Raw genomic sequence first — 6040 nt, forward strand, 5'->3', positions numbered from 1 at the left:
TTTATCATTTTCTAATTTTATTGATATTCAGACACAACAGTTTTATCAGATAATGTAGCCATACCACCTTATTCTGGGGTAGCACACCTCAGGAACCAAGGATGGTTAGGTCCTTTCCCTGGGAGAGCTGAGCAGGTTCTCCTCGTGCTTCTCCTTGAACAGGGTTTGTGGTTCTCCTGAAAATCACTGCAGCCCTGGGCAGAATAGGCTAGTTCTTTTCTTCATTTCTCACAGTTCAGCAGCAGCTGTTTTATCTCTTGCTTTTCTTTTTCTGTTTCTGTTTATTTTTTGCTGTCAACAGAATGAGTTAGCTCAGTCCTTGAACAGTACAACAAGCTCCATTCAGTGTACCATACATCCTTTCTCAAGGCAGCTTGAGCTGTAAACAACCCATGATGCTTTTCGATCTTAGTCAAGCTAAAAATTATGGCCTTAGATGTCTTTGCTCAATTGGTGTTTCATTACCAATGATCTGTTCATCAGTAAACTATCGATCCCCAATTAGTCTACCTCTAATTTTGTTTTGATTGGGTTTGCTGTACACGAGTTACTCCTCCTTTGCTGTATGTACTTTAGCTTATATGCTCTTTTACCAAGCATTCACCCTGCTAATTCAGGGTTTCAAGTCCATTCCTTTATCCATCTCACGGTTCTTGGGCGGGCATTACCCTCAGTTCCCGCTCCATACTTAATTTCTACAATCATTACCTTTCCTTCCTCCACAGTCTCTTTTATTTTTAAACCCTCAATTTGGCAGATAAGAAAGCTGGGATCGATGACAATCAACTTTTATTCACCACCTAAATGACTATCAGGTTAAACACATTGGTTATTGAATAAACAGACTGTTTAAAAAAAAACCTGCTGAGTATTTCCAGCATTTTCTGTGTTTATGTTAAAAAATAAGCACAAACCAAAAATCATAGATACTAAATTATAATGTACCTTACAATTCTTTTCATAGAAACATAGAAAATAAGTGCAGGAGTAGGCCATTTGGCCCTTCGAGCTTGCACTACCATTCAATGAGTTCATGGCTGAACATGCAACTTCAGTACCCCATTCCTGCTTTCTCGCCATACCCCACGATCCCCCTAGTAGTAAGGACTACATCTAACTCCTTTTTGAATATATTTATTGAATTGGCCTCAACAACTTTCTGTGGTAGAGAATTCCACAGGTTCACCACTCTCTGGGTGAAGAAGTTTCTCCTCATCTCGGTCCTAAATGGCTTACCCCTTATCCTTAGACTGTGACCTTACTTGGCTCTTGCTTGGCTAGAGGTACAAAATTAACAAAATAATACCATTGAACAACAACTTGTATTTATATCGCACCTTTAACGTAGTAAAACATCCCAAGGCGCTTCACAGGAGTGTTATAAGACCAAAAATAATTCAGAGAAAGAAATGGAAACAGCTGTTATTTACAATTACCAAAGAGACTGTTCCACTAGGCTAGAGGGCAAGTATTTATAGAGAGAATTAAACACTCAAAACAAAAAAAAATTAACCAAACCTGCACGTTTCCTTCTTAACCAAACATATCTGCAACACTATATTGCTACCAAAGAGTTCCTGCTTATATATGGGTCCATATTCAGGACTTTCTATCCAGACCTCTTCATACTAACATGGTGGAACAGTACTTAGCGGATTTGCCTCCATTAATTTAACTCTTCCTCTGCTGCTCTTGTCTTTGTCTTCTCTCTCAGATGCACATAGAAGATAAATGCAACCACTCAACATATTACAAAATAAACCAGCAATGCAAATGTTCAAATGTAAAGTTTCACTTGTCACACTTGCAATACTCAGAGTCTGGAAGCAGCAATGGTGATTCTGTTTCTCTCATACAGATTAGGAAACTTGTAAAGTATTCAACATTTGTTTATAACAACTGATTTAGAATGGTACATTATGAAAAGTACCAGAAACATATACATGAATGTAAGCACAAGTCACCCTTCTGCTGTCCTACTAATATTGGTTTACAATTGACTAATTGCATGTTTTATTTATATTTAAAGCAATTCTTATAATTTGATAATTAATATTTTTAATATTCTGCAAGCTGTTAGAATAATGGATATAAATATAAAGTAGAGAAGGCAGAACCAACTACATTGGTGTATCACGTTACGGTTGCCACCTTTTGTCAAGTCAAAAACCAAATAGGTGCCAACAGCTGAAGTGGAATCAAGGTATGAATTCTGATATTTTCTTTGAAAATGTATTGAAAAAAAACTAAATAATATACTATCAGAAAAATAAGTTGGGGGGAAAGAGCAAACATTGATTGAGTGTTTTGTTTGCATTTTAGAAGTTTCTGGATAGACAATACAAAACCATGAGGGTACGGTAGCATAGTGGTTATGTTACTGTACTAATGATCCAGAGACATGAGTTCAAATCCCACCAAGGTAGCTGAGGAAGTTAAATTCAATTAAAAAAAATCTGGAATAAAAAGCTATGAAACTATCGGATTGTCGTAAATAGATTCAATAAGGTCCTTTAGGGAAGGCAATCTATTGTTCTTACTTGAATCTACTGTTCTTACTTGGTCTGGCCAATATGTGACTCCATACCTACAGCAATGTGGTTGACTCTTAACTACACTCTGAAATGGCCTAGCAAACCACTCAGTTGTATTCAAAAAGGCAGCTCACTGCCACCTTCTCTATGGCAATTAGGGATGGGCAATAAATGCTGGCCTTGCCGGTGAAGTCCACATCAGGTGAACAAATTTTTTAAAAACTCACTAATTATGTCAACAGAAAGAGTAAATATTTTCCAAATATCAATGAGTATATTAACTACACCTTTCATTAAAATTGTCCATGAGAAAGGACATAGAACTTTCCACTGAATATACTACATTCTCCTGGCATTTCAGTGCAGTTCTGAGGGGGTGCTTAATTGTCAAAGGTGCCATATTTCAGATGCTAAATTAGCGTTTTGCCTGCTTGTTTAAGATGGGTGTCTTCACCTGATTGTCCATGTTCAGAGCTCTGATATGTATCTGAGTGTCTATTGAGTATTAATATATAATATTCACTTGAGGTCTTCGCAACCGGTGGGCACTGCAAGAGATTCACATCATCATCCTGGAAAATACAGGTATAAATACCTGGAAATCATTTCAGTTTAGGTGGGTAAATCAAACATGTCAGTAGCACGTTCCCAAGAAGCTTGGAGAATGATTGGTGGCATCTAAAAAACTACTGTCAGCTCACTGATCCATCTAAAATAGGCCTGTCTGTTCAGATGGAAGTAAAACATTCCACAGTACTTTTTGGAAAGGAGTAGGAGTTCTCCGTGTATCCTGGCCAACTTTCTTCTATCAACCACCAACATGGCAAATTAATTCATCTCCTTAATGTTTGTCATCATGGAGCGTGCAAATTGGCAGCCATTTTGCTTAAATAACAGTGACTTTCAAAAGTGATTAATTGGCTGGGAGCAGCTTTGGAATCCCACAGGATATGAAAAGTGCTATATAAATGCAAGTTCTTTCTTTAAGATTTGAATGAAGAAAATATTTTAGCCAGATTATTTTTTAAATTTCAATTGCCATTTGTTGTATTCACAGTATTCAGTATACGTAATGCAACAATCACTGTGATAATGAATTAATTTTACTGAGTGGTTTGATTTGTGGACAATCCTGTACTTATTTTAGGGAGTGCCAGCTGCACCGACTGAAGATTTCTTGTGTGTTCTTATTTAAATCTGGATTAAAGACTGTATATAACTGCAGATTAGAGTAATACTCCCTGAAGGAGAGAATTTAATATGGCATTGACTGTAAATCTAGTGTTGTATCAAACCTGGTTTACAACATACTCTGAGGTATTTAATTTAAATGTTTAGAGAGCAAAATTCTCCCGTCCCTGGTCTTCAACATTTTAACTTTGGGATAGAGCTGTGTGTATCCGGGGCAAGTTTTAAGAGTTCCAATCAGGCAACAGCCAAGCATCATGAACAGGGTAATTATTGTCTGGGTGAAACTCCAATTGCAACTACAACTATTTGAAGTAGAACATTAAATCAAGTGCCCCCTTTTGGTAAGGGCAGTAGAACCCACAAATTTCCAAATAAAACTTTAACGGAAACTTAAATCAAATTAAAATTTGGTTGCCAGGGATGATGATGGTGCCCACCTCTCGCAGAAGGCCGCGAGCGTACCAGTGGACACCGCGTTCCAATCCACGTCCAGACCGGGATCAATCAGGTCATCGCGCCAACCCTCTTCTCGATCTTCCTCGCTGCAATGCTCCATCTCACGCTCAACAAGCTCCCCGCTGAAGTGGAACTAAACGATAGAACCAGTGGGAACCTGTTCAACCTTCGTCGCCTCCAAGCTAGATCCAAGACCGTCCCTTCCTCTGTTGTCGAACTACAGTACATGGACGACGCTTGCGTCTGCGCACATTCAGAGGCTGAACACCAAGCCATTGTCAACATCTTCACTGAGGCATACGAAAGCATAGGTCTTCCACTAAACATCCGTAAAACAAAAGTCCTCCACCAACCTGACCCCGCCACACAGCACTGCTCCCTGGTCATCAAAATCCGCACAACCTTGGACAACGTGGACCACTTTCCATACCTCGAGAGCCTGCTATCATCAAGGGCAGACATCGATGACGAGGCCCAACACCGCCTCCAGGACACCAGTGCAGCCTTCGGTCGCCTGAGGAAGAGAGTGTTCGAAGATCAGGCCCTCAAATCTGGCACCAAGCTTATGATCTACAGGGCTGTAGTGATACCCGCCCTCCTGTATGGCTCAGAGACATGGACCATCTACAGTAGACACCTCAAATCGCTGGAGAAATACCACCAACGATGCCTCCGCAAGATCCTGCAAATCCCCTGGGAGGACAGACGCACCAACATCAGTGTTCTCAATCAGGTCAACATCCCCAACATCGAAGCACTGACCACACTCAACCAGCTCCATTGGGTGGGCTACATTATTCGCATGCCCGACACGAGACTCCCAAAGCAAGTGCTCTACTTGGAACTCCTACATGGCAAGTGAGCCCCAGTTGGGCAGAGGAAACGTTTCAAGGACGCCCTCAAAGCCTCCTTGATAAAGTGCAACATCCCCACCGACACCTGGGAATCCTTGGCCAAAGACCGCTCTAAGTGGAGGAAGAGCATCCGGGAGGGCGCTGAGCAGCTCGAGTCTTGTCGCTGAGAGCATGCAGAAACCAAGCGCTGGCAGTGGAAAGAGCATTGGGCAAACCAGACCCCCCACCCACCCTTTCCTTCAACAACTGTCTGTTCCATCTGCGACAGAGACTGTAATTCCCGTATTGGACTGTACAGTCACCTGAGAACTCACTTTGAGAGTGGAAGCAAATATTCCTCGATTTCGAGGGACTGCATATGATGATGATGGACACCGTATGCTCCATCTCCAGGGACACCCTGGCTCGAATGTAGCCACTGAAGAGAGGCAGGCAGTTGGTCCTTTTTCCTTTTTTTGTTTTTTTTGGGGGGGGTTTTAGGCACTAAAATCATACCCTATAAAAGGGAAGGGGGACACTAAAACCGGCAATTAAAACAAATTAAACTTTAAAACATATAAAATCAAATTAAAATTTGGTTGCCGGGGGTAATAATGCATTCCAGTCCCTCCGGCGCCCACCTCTCGCGGAAGGTCGCGAGCGTACCGGTGGACACCGCATGCTCCATCTCCAGGGGCAACCTGGCGCGAATGTAGCCACTGAAGAGAGGCAGGCAGTTGGCCTGAACGACCCCCTCGACCACCTGCATCTGTTAATGACCACCTTGGCCAGGCCCAGGAGCAGTCAATTGCAACTACATACCTGAGTGTCCAGCGACCACTATACTGCCTTTTGGGATACAGTTATTCTACCCTATTCGATGGAGTGAGGCAGCTGGTGCGACCTGTTCCTGGTCACTTTTTTTAAACCCATACGAGTGCTGTATTACTAATTCCGTTTCTTGTTCTCCTCACGTTTTCCTTCTCCAAATACCGCTTGTTCCCTCCTCTAAGCTCACACTTTCTC

The 6040-nt window shown here is 41.7% G+C and overlaps 1 long non-coding RNA gene across 1 annotated transcript; it reads right to left on the minus strand.

Annotated features, from left to right (window-relative positions):
• Window positions 1-6033, minus strand: LOC139259831 (uncharacterized). The gene is made up of 3 exons (XR_011592664.1): window positions 5837-6033; window positions 4535-4695; window positions 1-291 (listed from the first exon to the last, which is right to left on the minus strand). It is a non-coding gene; the product is annotated as an uncharacterized lncRNA (long non-coding RNA).
• Window positions 6034-6040: the final 7 nt, after the last annotated feature.

Source organism: Pristiophorus japonicus, chromosome 3, assembly GCF_044704955.1.
Source record: "Pristiophorus japonicus isolate sPriJap1 chromosome 3, sPriJap1.hap1, whole genome shotgun sequence".
Classification (NCBI taxonomy): Eukaryota; Metazoa; Chordata; class Chondrichthyes; family Pristiophoridae; genus Pristiophorus; species Pristiophorus japonicus.